A 19162-nucleotide genomic window follows, 5' to 3' on the forward strand; every position below is an offset into this window, starting at 1 on the left:
CTATTCTACTAAAGCTGTTTGGAAAGATAGAAAGAGATGGAGTACTTCCAAATTCGTTCTATGAGGCCAGCATCACCTTAATTCCAAAACCAGACAAAGACCCCACTAAAAAGGAGAATTACAGACCAATATCCCAGATGAACATGGATGCAAAAGTTCTCAACAAGATACTAGCCAATAGGATCCTATAGCACATTAAGAAAATTATTCACCATGACCAAGCAGGATTTATCCCCGGGACACAAGGCTGGTTCAACACTCGAAAAACAATCAATGTGATTCATCATATCAGTAAGAGAAAAACCAAGAACCATATGATCCTCTCATTAGATGCAGAGAAAGCATTTGACAAAATACAGCATCCATTCCTGATCAAAACTCTTCTTTCAGAGTGTAGGGATAGAGGGAACATTCCTCAACATCTTAAAAGCCATCTAAGAAAAGCCCACAGCAAATATCATTCTCAATGGGGAAGCACTGGGAGCCTTTCCCCTAAAATCAGGAACAAGACAGGGATGTCCACTCTCACCACTGCTATTCAATATAGTACTGGAAGTCCTAGCCTCAGCAATCAGACAACAAAAAGGCATTAAACGCATTCAAATTGCCAAAGAAGAAGTCAAACTCTCCCTCTTCGCTGATGACATGATACTCTACATAGAAAACCCTCCACCCCAAGATTGTTAGAACTCATACAGCAATTTGGTAGCATGGCAGGATACAAAATCAATGCCCAGAAATCAATGGCATTTCTATACACTAACAATGAGACTGAAGAAAGAGAAATTAAGGAGTCAATCCCATTTACAATTGCACCCAAAAGCATAAGATACCTAGGAATAAACCTAACCAAAGAGGTAAAAGATCTATACCCTAAAAACTATAGAACACCTCTGAAAGAAATTCAGGAAGACACAAAGAGATGGAAAAATACTCCATGCTCATGGATTGGCAGCATTAATATTGTGAAAATGTCAATGTTACCCAGGGCAATTTACACGTTTAATGCAATCCCTATCAAAATACCCTGGACTTTCTTCAGAGAGTTAGAACAAATTATTTTAAGATTTGTGTGGAATCAGAAAAGACCCCGAATAGCCAGGGGAATTTTAAAAAGAAAACCATAGCTGGGGGCATCACAATGCCAGATTTCAGGTTGTACTACCAAGCTGTGGTCATCAAGACAGTGTGGTACTGACACAAAAATAGACACATAGATCAATGGAATAGAATAGGAAACCCAGAAGTGGACCCTGACCTTTACGGTCAACTAATATTCGATAAAGGAGGAAAGACTATCCATTGGAAGAAAGACAGTCTCTTCAATAAATGGTGCTGGGAAAATTGGACATCCACATGCAGAAGAATGAAACCAGACCATTCTCTGGCCCCATACACAAAGATAAACTCAAAATGGATGAAAGATCTAAATGTGAGACAAGATTCCATCAAAATCCTAGAGGAGAACACAGGCAACACCCTTTTTGAACTCGGTCACAGTAACTTCTTGCAAGATACATCCACGAAGGCAAAAGAAACAAAAGCAAAAATGAACTATTGGGACTTCATCAAGATAAGAAGCTTTTGCACAGCAAAAGGTACCATCAACAAAACTCAAAGACAACCTACAGAATGGGAGAAGATATTTGCAAATGACGTATCAGATAAAGGGCTAGTTTCCAAGATCTATAAAGAACTTATTAAACTCAACAGCAAAGAAACAAACAATCCAATCATGACATGGGCAAAAGACATGAAGAGATATCTCACAGAGGAAGACATGGACATGGCCAACATGCACATGAGAAAATGCTCCGCATCACTTGCCATCAGGGAAATACAAATCAAAACCACAATGAGATACCACCTCACACCAGTGAGAATGGGGAAAATTAACAAGGCAGGAAACCACAAATGTTGGAGAGGTTGCGGAGAAAAGGGAACACTCTTACACTGTTGGTGGGAATGTGAACTGGTGCAGCCATTCTAGAAAACTGTGTGGAGGTTCCTCAGAGAGTTAAAAATAGACTTGCCCTACGATCCAGCAATTTCACTGTTGGCGATTTACCTCAAAGATTCAGATGCAATAAAATGCCGGGACACCTGCACCCCAATGTTTATAGCAGCAATGTCCACCATAGCCAAACTGTGGATGGAGCCTCGGTGTCCATCGAAAGATGAATGGACAAAGAAGATGTGGTTTATGTATACAATGGAATATTACTCAGCCATTAGAAATGACAAATACCCACCATTTGCTTCGACATGGATGGAACTGGAGGGTATTATGCTGAGTGAAGTAAGTCAATCAGAGAAGGACAAACAGTGTATGTTCTCATTCATTTGGGGAATATAAATAATAGTGAAAGGTAATATAAGGGAAGGGAGAAGAAATGTGTGGGAAATATCAGAAAGGGAGACAGAACATAAGGACTCCTGACTCTGGGAAATGAACTAGGGGTGGTTAAGGGGAGGAGGGCGGGGGGTGGGAGTGAGTGGGTGACGGGCACTGAGGGGGACATATGATGGGATGAGCACTGGGTGTTATTCTGTATGTTGGTAAATTGAACACCAATAAAAAATTAATTTATTATAAAAAAGAAGGTGTGGGCCCGAAATCTAATATTTTTTAGCTCTCCAAATATACATGTATATCTCCACACCAATATATTAACGCAACGATAAAGGACACCTCCTACACATGGATGTTCAATGTTGGGCAACATTGAAAATCTCAATGCAGTATTTAGAAACAGAAATAGAAGAAATAGTGTTCTTACAGGCACATGTAGAATGAATGGATATTGGCAATTCTCCCTCTTGTTATTGTTTTGTTGGGAATTTATAATAGACAGACACTATTAAACAACTCTTACATAAAAGGAGGTGAATACAAAATCAAATTGCAGAACTTTTAAAAAATGATAATTGAACTAGATGTATAGGGATCTGTATTAACTACATGAATGCTCCCAGGAAAATTCAAAGCTTTAACTACAATTATATAAGAATTTAATGAATTAGTAGTATAATTTGAAACTCTAGAAAAATATTAATGTAGAAAAAAAATATATAAGGAAGAATTTTAAAAGTTATGAGCAGAAATTATTGACCATTAGAAAAGCAGTAAAATAGTAAAATAGTAATAGTTAGTAAATAAATAACTTATTTCTTTGAAATAACAAAATAGGAAACCACTAACCAACTTTTAAAAGGTAAAAGAAAGGTTCAGAAGAGAAAGCACAAGTGCATAAAATAAGAAAGAACAAAGGGCAAAAGATATAAATAGATTGTTGACAGAAGACATTCAAATGATCCTTAAATATCTGAGAAGATGCTAAAGCTTGTTTATGACAATAGAAATACAAATTAAAACTGTAACAAGATATCATGTCTCACCATTAGTTTGGCAAACATCTAAGAGTTTGAGAATAGACTTTGTTGACAAAGCTGTGGAGAAGAGGCACTCACACTTCTTGGTGGGAATAGTAAGTGATACAACCTCAGTAGAGAGAACTTGGCAAAATCATCATTATTGCATCTTCTGTTTTTGTTCTTGCCTTTTTCTCAATGCCTGAAGTAGATACTGGCAGATAGTAGCATTCAATAATGATTTGTTGGAAAAACATAATAATTTGATCTACTCGTTAACACACATTAGGCCATATAATCTCTAGACAGGCCTGTGACTATGGAAAGACAAATATAAGTATAATCAAGCTCATATCAACTAAGAAAATGGTTTACCAAGTCATGCAGTTAGAAAATGGCAGAGACAAAACTAAACCCAGACTTTCTGGATAGAAACTTAGTGACTAAAAAAGAAAAAGAAAAAGAAAAAGAAAAAAGAAACTTGGTGACTAATCACGCATCAGAAGCAAAGTTCACTTAAAGGGATTGGCAGGAATTCACAGACAGTGGCCCTTCCATTCCCACCTCTGGCCCCAGCAGAGTATCCTGGCCATGAAAGCATGGAGCCTACTGACATCTTCGAAGAGATGACATTCTCAGGATCCCTGTTCCAGAGAGCTTCCAGAAAGAGGAAGGGGATGACCCTAGAACAACGGGGGAAATATGAGATAGTAGTGGCTCTGAAAAAGAAGGCAAGCAATAGTGAAGTCAAGCAGAGGTGAGAGCAGGCAACCTACTCCCTATAACCTCCTGTGCTTTGCCACATGGACCTGAAAATTGCAATGAGATGCCCCCAAGGTTTAGGTTAAATAGAACAAAGATTCCTTGTAAATAGTAAACATTAGAATGGATCAGATTAGAGATATATCATAGTCAACCTTAAAAAAAAGAATGGGGTCCAAGGAAACAATCTGACTGCAAATTTAATATATTGACCTTTCATTCAGAAGGGAGGGGGATTATTCAGCTAAATGTAGAAAAGAGGATTCATGGAGGTCAATGAGACTGGACCCATATAAGCAGTCTGTGTATGGGCAAGAGGGCCAAGTCCTACTGGCAAGATCTATGATGCAGTGGACCTCTATCAGGGACTGGCCAGACATCAGTAATCTCCAAATTGGAAACTAACTTTCCTCCTCTGAGTCTGTGATCACCAGCTTCTAATTACAACATCTCTATCCATGTGGGAAGAAAAGGCACTGCTCAGGGTATATGAGTGACCAGTCCTTGCAACAGTTATGTTTCTTGTTGTAAATTGATTAACTGAAATAATGGATGCCAGTTCTAGTCTCTGGGTTTGGCAGATCTGAAGAAGGATCTACTTTCCTTCTGAGCCTGGGTGCCTGTGAGTAGGTCCTAATCCTTGTGACCACAGGACATCTACCAAGGTAACCTCACTGCTTCATCCCTGGCCATGCCCTTCCTTCTCTTAAGACTTACTGTCCTTCCTCAAACTTTTAGTTTCCTAAGGCCAAGAGGAAAATTTTGTGGAAAATATAGAAGGGCCTGATGAGAATGGAGTATATGTGTTCACAGCCTCTGATATGGAGTCTATTTCTTTTGAAGAGTAGAGGAATAATCCTTCCACATGGTATCAAACATATTAAAATATACCTACAGACCATTTAAATATAATTTTTGCTAAGATGTTTTTGGAAACATTTTAATAATTTTGTTTCTGAAATTATTTACATATAAGTCATACATTTATTTTAGCTATTATTTTTTTTCATTTACAATACACATTATTGAGAAGAATTCTATATTAAAAATTGCTTAATAAGTAAGAACTTTTTGTGAATATTAGATTTCACAATGAATGAGATTCATGAAGTTTTCTTTCCAGACCTTTCAATGTTTATAGATTTCAATTTTGCACAATTTTATTTTTGTGCTGACATACATATACACCTATATAAAGATATCTGTTTATTTTTGATTCAAACATTTTGTTGACTCTTGCAAAATGGCTGGGTTTTCAGGGATACTCAGGGCTGAAGCCTCCCTCCAAAATCCACCCACTCTCTTCCACCAGTACTTTGCATTCATATAGAAGGCAGGTATACTGCACTGCTTCCCTCTGGTGGTGGTAAGGACTAATGCCTCTAAAGGCGGTTCTGCAGGAGGGCTTTGGCTCCATTGCACAGGCATTATCTCACCTGGGAAAGTGCATTTTTGGAACATTTGTGGAGAGGCAGGAAAGTAGACATCCCATGGTTCTCCCTTCTCAAGGCAGCAAACGGCAATCTGCACGCTGGGATGCCTGGAAACCCTGAGACCAAGGCAGTGACCTTTGTCCTGGTCATTCATCTCCCAGGATGGACATACACCACTCAGCTATGTGTGGAGCATCCTCAATACTCAATACTCCCCACTTATACATGTAATGAAGTAATAAATGGTGGTTCCCTTCTCCATATCTCTGGGGAGTGGGCAGGGTTTGGGGTGGAAGGGGAACCTCCTATTCTGACATATTTCCATGTAACAGAGGAAGAAAATTAAGCAACTAAAATAACCAGATGACTTTGCCTCTATTGTCTCCCTGAGTAATAAAAGGTTTGCAGACTCCCAAGGCCCAGCTCTTGTAGAGGGGTTGAGGATTAGCAGTGGGAACGTTGAGACAAATAAGGCTGAACTCTCAAAGCAGCATCACCCCCTACCATGGCTGAAAGTATTCCCCGAAACTTCTTACAGCACTAAGCAGGTTTCCAGGGGTAGAGGCTCCCCATCCTATGGTGCTAGCAGGGCAGCTTAGGCAGTTTTGAGGCCATGGCTCTGGGTGAAATGTGGAGGGGACACTGGTTCTAGCTTATCTGGGATTTTCTAGAGAAGAACTAACATCACAAAGATAACAAAATGGGCCAACTTGAAGATCACTGCTTGTTAGAGAAGTGTCCTGGGGACAATACAGCAATGCATACCATATGAAGTCTCCATTCTCCTGTCTAGAAAAGAAAATAAACCAGTTATGCTAACTAGCCAGCCAGGTGCTTTCCTACACCCAAGGCTTTGCCTGCATTTTATATAATCCTGTACAGAGCAGTTGCAAGTTCAGTCAATGCATGTTTTCAAATGCCCTAAGTAAAAAAATCTTTTTTTAAATTAAGGAAATTTAGTTATAAGCCATTATATGTTCATCATGGAGAATTCATAAAAGACACAAGCAAAGACTCAAGTACAAAAACACCAATAATTCTCCTGCCCAGAGATAATCATTATTATTTAATCCCTTCCAGACCTTCTATGTATAAATTACCATATAAATATCTTTGGAAAGTGTATGTCTATACTTATATGTGCAAACTTATATGCAAAGTATATCTATAAATTACACGTATGTAAAACATAAATCATACATATATAGAAAGCATATAAATTATACTTATATCAAATTATATATGTATGTATGTATATAAATAATACATTATACAAATATGTATGGTTGCAGAATAGCTTCCGTGGACTATTTTCAGTGATTTAGAGTATCCCATGTCAGTAGAGTTTGATGGTTGAGACTATGTGCTAGGAAGCCAGGTTGCCTGCCAGGGTTCAAACCTCAGCTGCACACTTTACAAGAAGTGTGCCTTTGATACAGGTGTACCTATAATAGTTATCTTACCTGTAAAATGGAGAAAATAGTGGTATCTCCTCATAGTTAGTAGTTACCAGGGTAGATAACTCCTTCCATATGAAAGTGTATGCATACCTGGCTCATGGCGTGGTCAACACTCAAAAGATGTTAAGAACTAAATGCATTCTCTAAGACCAGTTATTTAGAACACAAAGAAGATTTGAAGAGGGAGGAGAAGATACAAATGGTCCTAATCAGCCTGACCATGGCCCAGTATAGAAGATTCTCAGGGGCTGGATTTTCTTCCTACAAAAGTAATTGTGGCTTTTAGCAGTTGCTCTGGACCGTGACTCAACTGTGGCCGTTTCCATCTCAAAGAAAACCAAGGATTAGGGCTGAACATCTGAGTATTACTCAATATACCCATGTAACACCAGCTCTCTCCTCTGTCCCTCAAACCCCTGATCTATCAGGACAAAATCAATTGCTTACTGTTTCACCTTCCTTTCTCTCTCAAAATTATTAGGCTATTACCTAAGAAGAGGGTAGGAAATATATCTCTAATTGGCTTATTTTCCCCAAGGCTCACGCAGAGGAATGGAGAGTGTATGTGGTTGGTGAGGGCATAGTCAACCCTTAGTGCCTCAACTGTGGCATCTGACTTAGAGAACCGCATTTAATAAACTAGAACACTTTGAGTGACATTGACCGAAAAAATCAATCTTTTGTTTTATGAAACATTTCGTCCCATAGCATTACATATTCCTTATTTAGTTCCTATTTTTTTTCCCCAAGGGAAAGTCACCATCATCCCCAGAAGAAAATTCTTATAAATAGGCTGAAATCTACTTTGTCTTTTAATCCTAATCCCAAATCTAAATAATCACAAATAATAAAAATGGAATACTATGCTACTATACATTTGTATGTTACTTTGAATTTACCTAGCACTAATTTTGTGCTGGGCATATTATAAAATGAACCAGACCTAAGTTTCTCAGTCAAGTTGCTAACATGAAGCTAATAGATATCATGGAAAGTGTATTGAAATAACCAATGAATCTTAGCTCAGAGTGCAAAAGTTCATACCCTCTGCTTATGGGATCCCTAAACATTAGCATTGATATGATTCCAGGTGATTTTGCTAAAGCCATCACCAATTCTGAAAATGGCTATTTAAGCTCAATCTCTGGTACAGAGAGAGATGTGTTTGTAATGAAATTCTACTCACCATGACTGCAACATACTCCTCCCAAAACATCCTGTCATTTCAATAAGCATCTTTGCCACCGCCTGCCAATAACAACAAACACATAGTTGCCCTAATAAAAGAGAGGACTAAAGTCGACTTCTCATTTCCATGATACACCAGCCAGGGACTCACTGCTTTTAATTACCATCTATCTTGTAACAAGATCGGCAGCCATAGAAATGGTTGAAGTGTTTGTGTTGTAAATTTAATTATACCTCCTTACCCAAATCAATGAAAGATTAAATCACACTTTAACATAACGCAGCATTGTTTTTCCTGAAATTTAGCAGCAGTACAGTAATCTGAGGTAAACCATAGGTTCATGGTTTTTCCACTCATGACCTGGTCTTTCTCACTTAACTGGTTCTGGCCTTTGCCTCTCCTCTAGAGTTTTGCCATCTGAATAAGCTGCTGATTACTCTGCTCTACAATCTTACATAAGCATTTCACCTAGGTGGATGTGGAGTCTGCAGGTGGCTCTACTGCGATTTATGGCATCTGTTGAAATCAGTTTATCCAGTTCAGTGGCATGCCACAAGCACTAAACCCACACACCTTCACAGGGGAATTTGGCCATCCACCAAATGGAGGCATCTTTCATCCCCTTCACACAGAATCACAACCCATAGCTCTCCCTGGACCTAGGAACTAACTATAAAATTTGTCTATGCCAAGCTTTTTCAGTTTTTTTGTTTGTTTTACTGAAGTATAATTACCATGCAATGGTATATTAGTCTCAGGGGTACAACATAGTGATTCAACAATTCTCTACATTACTCAGTCTCCCCACAGTAAGTGTGGTGACCATTTGTCACCATGCAACACTATTACAATATTACTGACTGTATTTCCTGTACTGTACTTTCATCTCCATGACTTCTTTATTTTGTAACTGGAAGTTTGTACCTCTTCATCCCCTTTATCTATTTTGCCCATCTCCCCTCCTCCTTTCCCTCTGCAACCACCAGTTTGGTCTCTGTTACTTAAGAGTCTAGTTTTCTGTTTGTTTCTTTGTTCATCTTGACTTTGGAACATTGCCCACCTTCTCTGTTATTTCTGTATCTCAAGTCTCCAGCCTTCTCCTGAGAGCATCGTGTGTAGTGAAAAGATGCCAGTGCCAGTTCAGGTGTCAGAATGTCAGATGAACGTGGGTTAAATCCTTGCTCTGCCACCTACCATCTGCATAACTCAGGTTCCTCACTGGAAAATAAAGATCGTGTCTCCTTCACAGAGTTGTGATCCTATGTGTGCAGCAACTTTTATGTAGAGATGTTCAGTCACCTTGGGTGCCCTGTGCTTTCCTCTGCCATCTGCACCAATCTCTAATACCTGCACCAGCCTACCTGACTTTCCCACACAGGAAACTGCCAATGTCTATTCTTTTCCTCTACTCATATATCCAGACCTTCTTCAACCTGTGTACCCACAACCTCAGCCTGACAAAGTTCTTGGGAAGCCAGGACCAGAAAAGTGTTGGTGGGTCAGTTACCTACAATGTCAGGTTGCTAAGAGAATTATTTTTTTTAAGTTGAAAACAGAAAAGGAGACAAACCATAAGAGACTCTTAACTATAGGAAACAAACTGAAAGTTCCTGGAGAGAAGGTGGGTGGACAAATGGGGTAACTGGGTCCTGGGCATTAAGGAGAGCACATAATGTAATGAGCTCTTTGAACCGGCTTTTGACTTTGGCCAAGTCAGAGGCTGGGTGTTATATGCAACTAATGAATCACTAAACTCTTACCTCTGAAACTAAATAATATACTATATGTTAATTAAATTGAATTTTAATTTAAAATTAATCTTTTTTAAAAAATGAAAGTACAATGGGCCTAAACACTACTGGGGGGGTGGAAGAGTGGAGCAAACTTTATGAAAATAAGCTTATGAATATATATAAGGAGCTTTAAAAATGTTCATAGTTTTGGATGCATTGATTTCACCTTTAGGGATTTATCATATTAAAGAAATCATCAGGGGCATTGGGTTGTTCCATCAGTTAAGCATCTGCTTTCAGCTTGGGTCATGATTTTGGACTCCTGGGATGAAGCCCCTGGTTGGGCTCCCTGCTCAGTGGGGAGTTTGCTTCTCCCTTTCTCTCTACCCCACCCCCTCATGGTCTCCCTCTCTCTCTCTCTAATAAATAAATAAAAACTTTACAAAAAGAATCAGGTATCTTCAAAATTTTTTTTGTTCTACTTACCACATTTTATTTATTTTTTTGAATAAATTAATTTTTTATTGGTGTTCAATTTACCAACATACAGAGTAACACCAAGTGCTCATCCCGTCAAGTGTCCCACTCAGTGCCCTTCACCCATTCACCCCCACCACCCACCCTCCTCCCCTTCCACCACCCCTAGTTCATTTCCCAGAGTTAGGAGTCTTTATGTTCTGTCTCCCTTCCTGATATTTCCTACACATTTCTTCAACCTTTATATTCCATTTCACTATTATTTATATTCCCCACATGAATGAGAACATACACTGTTTGCCCTTCTCCGATTGACTTACTTCACTCAGCATAATACCCTCCAGTTCCATCCATGTTGAAGCAAATGGGGGGTATTTGTCATTTCTAATGGCTGAGTGATATTCCATTGTATACATAAGCCACATCTTCTTTACCCATTCATCTTTCGATGGACACTGAGGCTCCCTCCACAGTTTGGCTATTGTGGATATTGCTGCTAGAAACATCGGGGTGCAGGTGTCCCGGCATTTCATTGCATCTGAATCTTTGGGGTAAATCCCCAACAGTGCAATTGCTGGGTCGTAGGGCAGGTCTATTTTTAGCTCTTTGAGGAACCTCCACACAGTTTTACAGAGTGGCTGCACCAGTTCACATTCCCACCAACCGTATAAGAGGGTTCCCTTTTCTCTGCATCCTTTCCAACATTTGTTGTTTCCTGCCTTGTTAATTTTCCCCATTCTCACTGGTGTGAGGTGGTATCTCATTGTGGTTTTGATTTGTATTTCCCTGATGGCAAGTGATGCGGAGCATTTTCTCATGTGCATGTTGGCCATGTCCATGTCTTCCTCTGTGAGATTTCTGTTCATGTCTTTTGCCGATTTCATGATTGGATTTTTTGTTTCCTTGGTGTTGAGTTTAATAAGTTCTTTAAAGATTTTGGAAGCTAGCCCTTTATCTGATACGTCATTTGCAAATATCTTCTCCCATTCTGAGGGTTGTCTTTTAGTTTTGTTGACTGTATCCTTTGCTGTGCAAAAGCTTCTTATCTTGATGAAGTCCCAATAGTTCATTTTTGCTTTTGTTTCTTCTGCCTTCGTGGATGTATCTTGCAAGAAGTTACTGTGACCAAGTTCAAAAAGGGTGTTGCCTGCCTGTGTTCTCCTCTAGGATTTTGATGGAATCTTGTCTCACATTTAGATCTTTCATCCATTTTGAGTTTATCTTTGTGTATGGGGCCAGAGAATGGTCTGGTTTCATTCTTCTGCATGTGGATGTCCAATTTTCCCAGCACCATTTATTGAAGAGACTGTCTTTCTTCCAATGGATAGTCTTTCCTCCTTTATCGAATATTAGTTGACCGTAAAGGTCAGGGTCCACTTCTGGGTTCCCTATTCTGTTCCATTGATCTATGTGTCTATTTTTGTGCCAGTACCACACTGTCTTGATGACCACAGCTTGGTAGTACAACCTGAAATCTGGCATTGTGATGCCCCCAGCTATGGTTTTCTTTTTAAAATTCCCCTGGCTATTCGGGGTCTTTTCTGATTCCACACAAATCTTAAAATAATTTGTTCTAACTCTCTGAAGAAAGTCCAGGGTATTTTGATAGGGATTGCATTAAACGTGTAAATTGCCCTGGGTAACATTGACATTTTCACAATATTAATGCTGCCAATCCATGAGAATGGAATATTTTTCCATCTCTTTGCGTCTTCCTGAATTTCTTTCAGAAGTGTTCTATAGTTTTTAGGGTATAGATCCTTCACCTCTTTGGTTAGGTTTATTCCTAGGTATCTTGTGCTTTGGGTGCAATTGTAAATGGGATTGACTCCTTAATTTCTCTTTCTTCAGTCTCATTGTTAGTGTATAGAAATGCCATTGATTTCTGGGCATTGATTTTGCATCCTGCCACACTGCCAAATTGCTGTATGAGTTCTAGCAATCTTGAGGTGGAGGCTTTTGGGTTTTCTATGTAGAGTATCATGTCATCAGCGAAGAGGGAGAGTTTGACTTCTTCTTTGGCAATTTGAATGCGTTTAATGTCTTTTTGTTGTCTGATTGCTGAGGCTAGGCCTTTCAATACTATGTTGAATAGCAGTGGTGAGAGTGGACATCCTGTCTTGTTCCTGATCTTAGGGGAAAGGCTCCCAGTGCTTCCCCATTGAGAATGATATTTGCTGTGGGCTTTTCGTAGATGGCTTTTAAGATGTTGAGGAATGTTCCCTCTATCCCTACACTCTGAATGAAGAGTTTTGATCAGGAATGGATGCTGTATTTTGTCAAATGCTTTCTCTGCATCTAATGAGAGGATCATATGGTTCTTAGTTTTTCTCTTACTGATATGATGAATCACATTGATTGTTTTTCGAGCGTTGAACCAGCCTTGTGTCCCGGGGATAAATCCTGCTTGGTCATGGTGAATAATTTTCTTAATGTGTTGTTGGGTCCTATTGGCTAGTATCTTGTTGAGAATTTTTGCATCCATGTTCATCTGGGATATGGATTGGTCTGTAATTCTCCTTTTTAGTGGGGTCTTTGTCTGGTTTTGGAATTAAGGTGATGCTGGCCTCATAGAACGAATTTGGAAGTACTCCATCTCTTTCTATCTTTCCAAACAGCTTTAGTAGAATAGGTATGATTTCTTCTTTAAACGTTTGATAGAATTCCCCTGGGAATCCATCTGGCCCTGGACTCTTGTGTCTTGAGAGGTTTTTGATGACTGCTTCAATTTCCTCCCCGGTTATTGGCCTGTTCAGGTTTTCTATTTCTTCCTCTTCCAGTTTTGGTAGTTTGTGGCTTTCCAGGAATGCGTCCATTTCTTGTAGATTGCCTTATTTATTGGCGTATAGCTGTTCATAATATGTTTTTAAAATCGTTTGTATTTCCTTGGTGTTGGTAGTGATCTCTCCTTTCTCATTCATGATTTTATTAATTTGAGTCTTCTCTCTCTTCTTTTTAATAAGGTTGGCTAATGGTTTATCTATCTTATTAATTCTTTCAAAGAACCAACTGCTGGTTCTGTTGATCTGTTCCACAGTTCTTCTGGTCTTGATTTCGTTGAGTTCTGCTCGAATTTTAATTAACTCTCTTCTTCTGCTGGGTGTAGGGTCCATCTGCTGTTTTTTCTCTAGCTCCTTTATGTGTAAGGTTAGCTTTTGTATTTGAGTTCTTTCCAGTTTTTGAATGGATGCTTGTATTGAGATTTATTTCCTCTTTAGGACTGCTTTTGCTGCATCCCAAAGATTTTGAACGGTTGTATCTTCATTCTCATTAGTTTCCATGAATATTTTTAATTCTTCCCTAATTTCCTGGTTGACCCTTTCATCTTTTAGCAGGATGGTCCTTAACCTCCACGTGTTTGAGGTCCTTCCAAACTTCTTGTTGTGATTTAGTTTTAATTTCAAGGCGCTATGGTCTGAGAATATGCAGGGGACGATCCCAATCTTTTGGTATCGGTTCAGACCCGATTTGTGTCCCAGTATGTGGTCTATTCTGGAGAAATTTCCATGTGCACTTGAGAAGAATGTGTATTCAGTTGAGTTTGGATGTAAAGTTCTGTAGATATCTGTGAAATCCATCTGGTCCAGTGTATCATTTAAAGTTCTTATTTCTTTGGAGATGTTGTGCTTAGAAGACCTATCGAGGGTAGAAAGCACTAGATTGAAGTCACCAAGGATAAGTGTATTATTATCTAAGTATTTCTTCACTTTGGTTATTAATTGGTTTAAATATTTGGCAGCTCCCATATTCGGGGCATATATATTGAGGATTGTTAAGTCCTCTTGTTGGATAGATCCTTTAATATGAGCTAGTGTCCCTCTTCATCTCTCACTACAGTCCTCGGTGTAAATTTTAGTTGATCTGATATAGGGATGGCTACCCCTGCTTTCTTTTGAGGTCTATTTGAATGATAAATGGTTCTCCAACCTTTTATTTTCAGGTTGTAGGTGTCCTTCTGTCTAAAATGAGTCTCTTGTAGACAGCAAATAGATGGGTCCTGCTTTTTTATCCAGTCTGAAACCCTGCACCTTTTGATGGGGTCATTAAGCCCGTTCACGTTCAGAGTTACTATTGACAGATATGAGTTTAGTGTCATCATGACATCTATTCAGTCCTTGTTTTTGTGGATTGTTCCACTGAACTTCTTCTTAAAGGGAATTTTAAGAGTCCCCCTTAAAATTTCTTGCAGAGCTGGTTTGTAGGTCACATATTCTTTCAGTTCCTGCCTGTCTTGGAAGCTCTTTATCTTGCCTTCCATTTTGAATGAGAGCCTTGCTGGATAAACTATTCTTGGTTGCATGTTCTTCTCATTTAGGACCCTGAATATATCCTGCCAGCCCTTTCTGGCCTGCCAGGTCTCTGTGGAGAGGTCTGATTTTACCCTAATACTCCTCCACATAAAAGTCAGAGATTTTCTGTCTCTTGCTGCTTTAAGGATCTTCTCTTTATCTTTGGAATTTGCAAGCTTCACTATTAAATGTCGAGGTGTTGAACGGTTTTTATTGATTTTAGGGGGGGATCTCTCTATTTCCTGGATCTGAATGCCTGTTTCCCTTCCCAGATTAGGAAAGTTTTCAGCTAGGATTTGTTCAAATACATATTCTGGCCCTCTGGCCCTTTCGGCGCCCTCGGGAACCCCAATTAAACGTAGGTTTTTCTTCCTCAGGCTGTCGTTTATTTCCCTTAATCTGTCTTCATGGTCTTTTAATTGTCTGTCTCTTTTTCCTCAGTTTCCGTCTTTGCCATCAATTTGTCTTCTATGTCACTCACTCGTTCTTCCACCTCGTTAAGCCTCGTCGTTAGGACTTCTAGTTTGGATTGCATCTCATTCAATTGACTTTTAATTTCTGCCTGATTGGATCTAAATTCTGCAATCATGAAGTCTCTTGAGTCCTTTATGCTTTTTTCTAGAGCCACCAGTAGCTGTATAATAGTGCTTCTGAGTTGGCTTTCTGACATTGAATTGTAATCCAGATTTTGTAACTCTGTGGGAGAGAGGACTGTTTCTGATTCTTTGTTTTGAGGTGAGGTTTTCCTTCTAGTCATTTTGCTCAGTGCAGTGTGGCCAAAAACAAGTTGTATTGGGAGAAGGAGAAAAAGAGAGAGAGAGGAGGAAAGAAAAGAGAGAAACAAAAAAGAGAAAGAGGAAAAAAAGGGAAAAAGAGAAGAAAAAGAGAAAGAAAAAGAAAGGAAAAAAGGGTGGGGGAATCAAACGGAAATCAAAGAAAAAGAAAACATGGGGGAGTATCTTCTGATTCTGTTACTTTAAGTCCCTTGAGTTCCCCTGGATCTTGTCCGTCTTGCTGGTCTTCTGGGAGAGGGGCCTGTTGTGCTGATTTTCAGGTGTTAGCACTTGGGGGAGCTGCTCTGCCCCCTGCCTGGTGCAGGGCACTGTGGGGGTTGTTTACACCGTGAGGCCCCAGGAGGAACAACCACAGTGGCGGTTGCCAGCTCTGGAGCCCTGGATTCAGCTCCCGCAGTAACTAGGTGCTCTCCGTCTGCAGGGGCCTGGATGCTCCGGGGGCGGGGCCGCTGATCTGCTCAGCTCGGGGCAGGAGCGTCCTTGCTGTCCTGGGCCCTCCCGGCCTCTGCCTGTCCCGGAGGGAGGCCGGATCCTGGGCTGTGTCCCGGCGCCCTGTGCTCCCGGCCTGCGCTGTTGGATTCGGGCTCCCGCCCCGCAGCCCCCTCCACGGAGCCGCCGCCCGAGCCCCTCTGAGCTGCTCTGGGTCCCGCCGAGCGAGCTGCAGCCCTTAGGGAGCTCGGCGCACTCTTCCCGGGGCGCAGGTGCCTGTTAGTGTCCCAGGGAGCCCGAGGGCATCCCCGCCCTCCTGGGTCCTGCTCTAACTCCCTGCGGGCCCCTTTCCCCCCGGGAAGGTTGATGCAGCTCCTGCTCCTCCGGGACGGGGCTCTCCTGTCCTGGGGACACTCGCCCCGGCCTCAGCCCGGCTCCTCGTGGGGCCGCTCCCCCTTGGATGTCTTTTGTTTCTTTATTTCTTTTTTCGGTCTTCCTACCTTGATAGAAGCTGAACTCTTCTCACTGTAGCATTCCAGCTGTTCTCTCTTTAAATCTCAGGCCGAATTCATATATTTTCAGGGTGATTTGAGGGTTATCTAGGTAATTTGGTGGGTACAGGTGACTTGGGGACCCTACTCTTCCACCATCTTGCCCTGCCGTCCCGTATTCGTCGTTTCTAATGGCTGAGTAACATTCCATTGTATACATAAGCCACATCTTCTTTATCCATTCATCTTTCGATGGACACCGAGGCTCCTTCCACAGTTTGGCTATTGTGGACATTGCTGCTAGAGACATCGGGGCGCAGGTGTCCAGGCATTTCACTGGATCTGTATCTTTGGGGTAAATCCCCAGTAGTGCTAAGCCATTAATTTTTAGTCTTTTGTTTACAGTAGCTTAGCCTGTCTCATAACATCTAAGTGGATATGAAGTGGACAGTTGACTATACTGATCTGAAGGCCAGGAAAAGCTGAGATTTATGGTCACAACCAAACTGAATAGGATGCATGACACCATCTATACGGCAAAATAGGAAGTTCTAGCTCTCATGTCCCTACAGAAACACCAATTTGACAACCATCCAGAGATAAAAATAGCTTCATGAGAGCTCTAGTAATTAGGTGAGAGATTATAGCACCCAGATGGAGGACAGAAATGAGAAAAGATGCATTTAAGGAAAAAAAAAGAAGAGTATCACTTTATCACTTTACCCCCTAGCCTGTGCAGTAGAGCACCAAGAGAGATTGCCTTGGCCCAGGAGTTCTCCTCTGGAGAAAAGAGCACAGAGAAAGTTCAACTTCAGCATGGACACGGGCACTAGGCTCACTCGAGTGGATTCTGGTGCCAAGCCCACCATCATGGACCCAGGCATAGGTCTCTCTGTGGACCTAGAACCACCCATTGACCATGGAACCAGACTTACTTGCCCATAGCCCCAGGCAACAAGCCTGTCTTCTTGAAGACCCAGGTACCCTGCCTGCTCACCTATGGCTCTGGTAGCCTGATCACTCATGGACCCTCATGGCCAGACTTTCCAGGATCTCTAACCAAGCTGATTGGTAAAGGACTTTCCTTGCCAAAGCCAGTCTGTGAAGACTGGAAGAGGTAACTACTTCTTCAAATGTGCAGACACTAATGCAGGACCATGAGAATTATGAAGAATTGGGAAACATGATATCACCAAAGGAACAAAATAAAGCTCTAACAACTGGCCTTAAAGAAATGGAAATCTGAAAACTGCCTGACAAAGACTTGAGAGATGCTCTGAAAGAGCATTTGAGAGATGTCAGTGAGAACACAGGTAAACAACTAAACAAAATCAGGAAAATAATACATTAACAAAATAAGAAATTCAACAAAGAGTTAGAAACTATATTTTAAAAAGCAGAAATTCTCGGGGATCCCTGGGTGGCGCAGCAGTTTGGCTCCTGCCTTTGGCCCAGGGCGCGACCCTGGAGACCTGGGATCGAGTCCCACGTTGGGCTCCCGGTGCATGGAGCCCGCTTCTCCCTCTGCCTGTGTCTCTGCCTCTCTCTCTCTCTCTCTCTCTCTCTCTCTCTCTGTGTGTGTGACTATCATAAATAAATAAAAATTTTAAAAAAGCAGAAATTCTAAAGCTGAAGAATACAATGACTGAACTGAAAAATTAAATAAAAACAAAAACAGCAGACTTGATCAAACTGAAGAAAAAAAAGATGGTACATGATAGTGATGATAGTGATCTTGAAAACAAGTCAGTTGAAATTATCTACAACAACAACAAAAATGAGGAGTAAAGAAAGTCAACAAGACTTTGTGAGATACCATCAAATAACCCAAAATGCGTATTTCGGAGTCCCAGAAGGAAAAGAGAAAAGAGTAGAAGGCTTATTTAAAGAAATAATTGTTGAAAACTTCATAAATCTAGGGAGGGAACTGGACATCCAAATTCATAAAGCCCCAAAGATCCCAAATAGGTTGAATATAAAGAGTTCTACACTAAGACAAACTATAATTCAATTGTCAAAAGCTGAAGACATAGAGAGAATTTTGAAAACAGCAAGAGAAAAATGACTTGTCACATACAAAGGAACCCCCATAAGCAGATTTCTATAAGGACTATAAGGCTATAAGCATATTTCTCAACAGAAACTTTACAGAAAAGTGTGGGATGATATAATAGAACTCCAATTTAAAAATATATACATATAAAAATAAATAAATAATTTAAATAAACAATTTATTTAATTTAAATAAATTTAAATAAATAAATTAAATAATAATTAAAGACACCATCAAACCAGAAGATAGTAAAAAAAATTTTAAATATAAATAAAAATAACTAATAAAAAAACACAAAGTGTTGAAAGAAAAATAAATGCCAACCAAGAATACTGTACCAACAAAACTGTCCTTAAAAATGAAGAGAGACTGGGGACTTGGGTGGCCCAGTAGGTTAAGCCTCTGCCTTTAGCTCAGGTCATGACCCTAGGATCCTGGGATTGAGCCCCACATCGGGCTCCCTGCTCAGTGGAGAGTCTGCTTCTCCCTCTCTCTTTGCCCCTCCCCCTGATTGTCTCTCTCTCTCTCTCTCTCTGTCAAATAAATAAAATATTTTTTAAAAATGAAAGATAGAAAAAGATTTTCCTAGACAAAGAGAAACTGAAGGACCTCATCACCACTCTAGCTGCATATCTGCATAAGTGCTAAAGAGAGTTTTTCAAGTTGAAACAAAAGAATTC

The 19162-nt window shown here is 40.3% G+C and overlaps 1 pseudogene; it reads left to right on the top strand.

The window, feature by feature from the left end:
- Positions 1-19162, top strand: part of LOC121492027 — a 332162-nt pseudogene that overhangs the window by 245539 nt on the left and 67461 nt on the right.

The sequence above is a fragment of the Vulpes lagopus genome, chromosome 5, assembly GCF_018345385.1.
Source record: "Vulpes lagopus strain Blue_001 chromosome 5, ASM1834538v1, whole genome shotgun sequence".
Lineage (NCBI taxonomy): Eukaryota > Metazoa > Chordata > Mammalia > Carnivora > Canidae > Vulpes > Vulpes lagopus.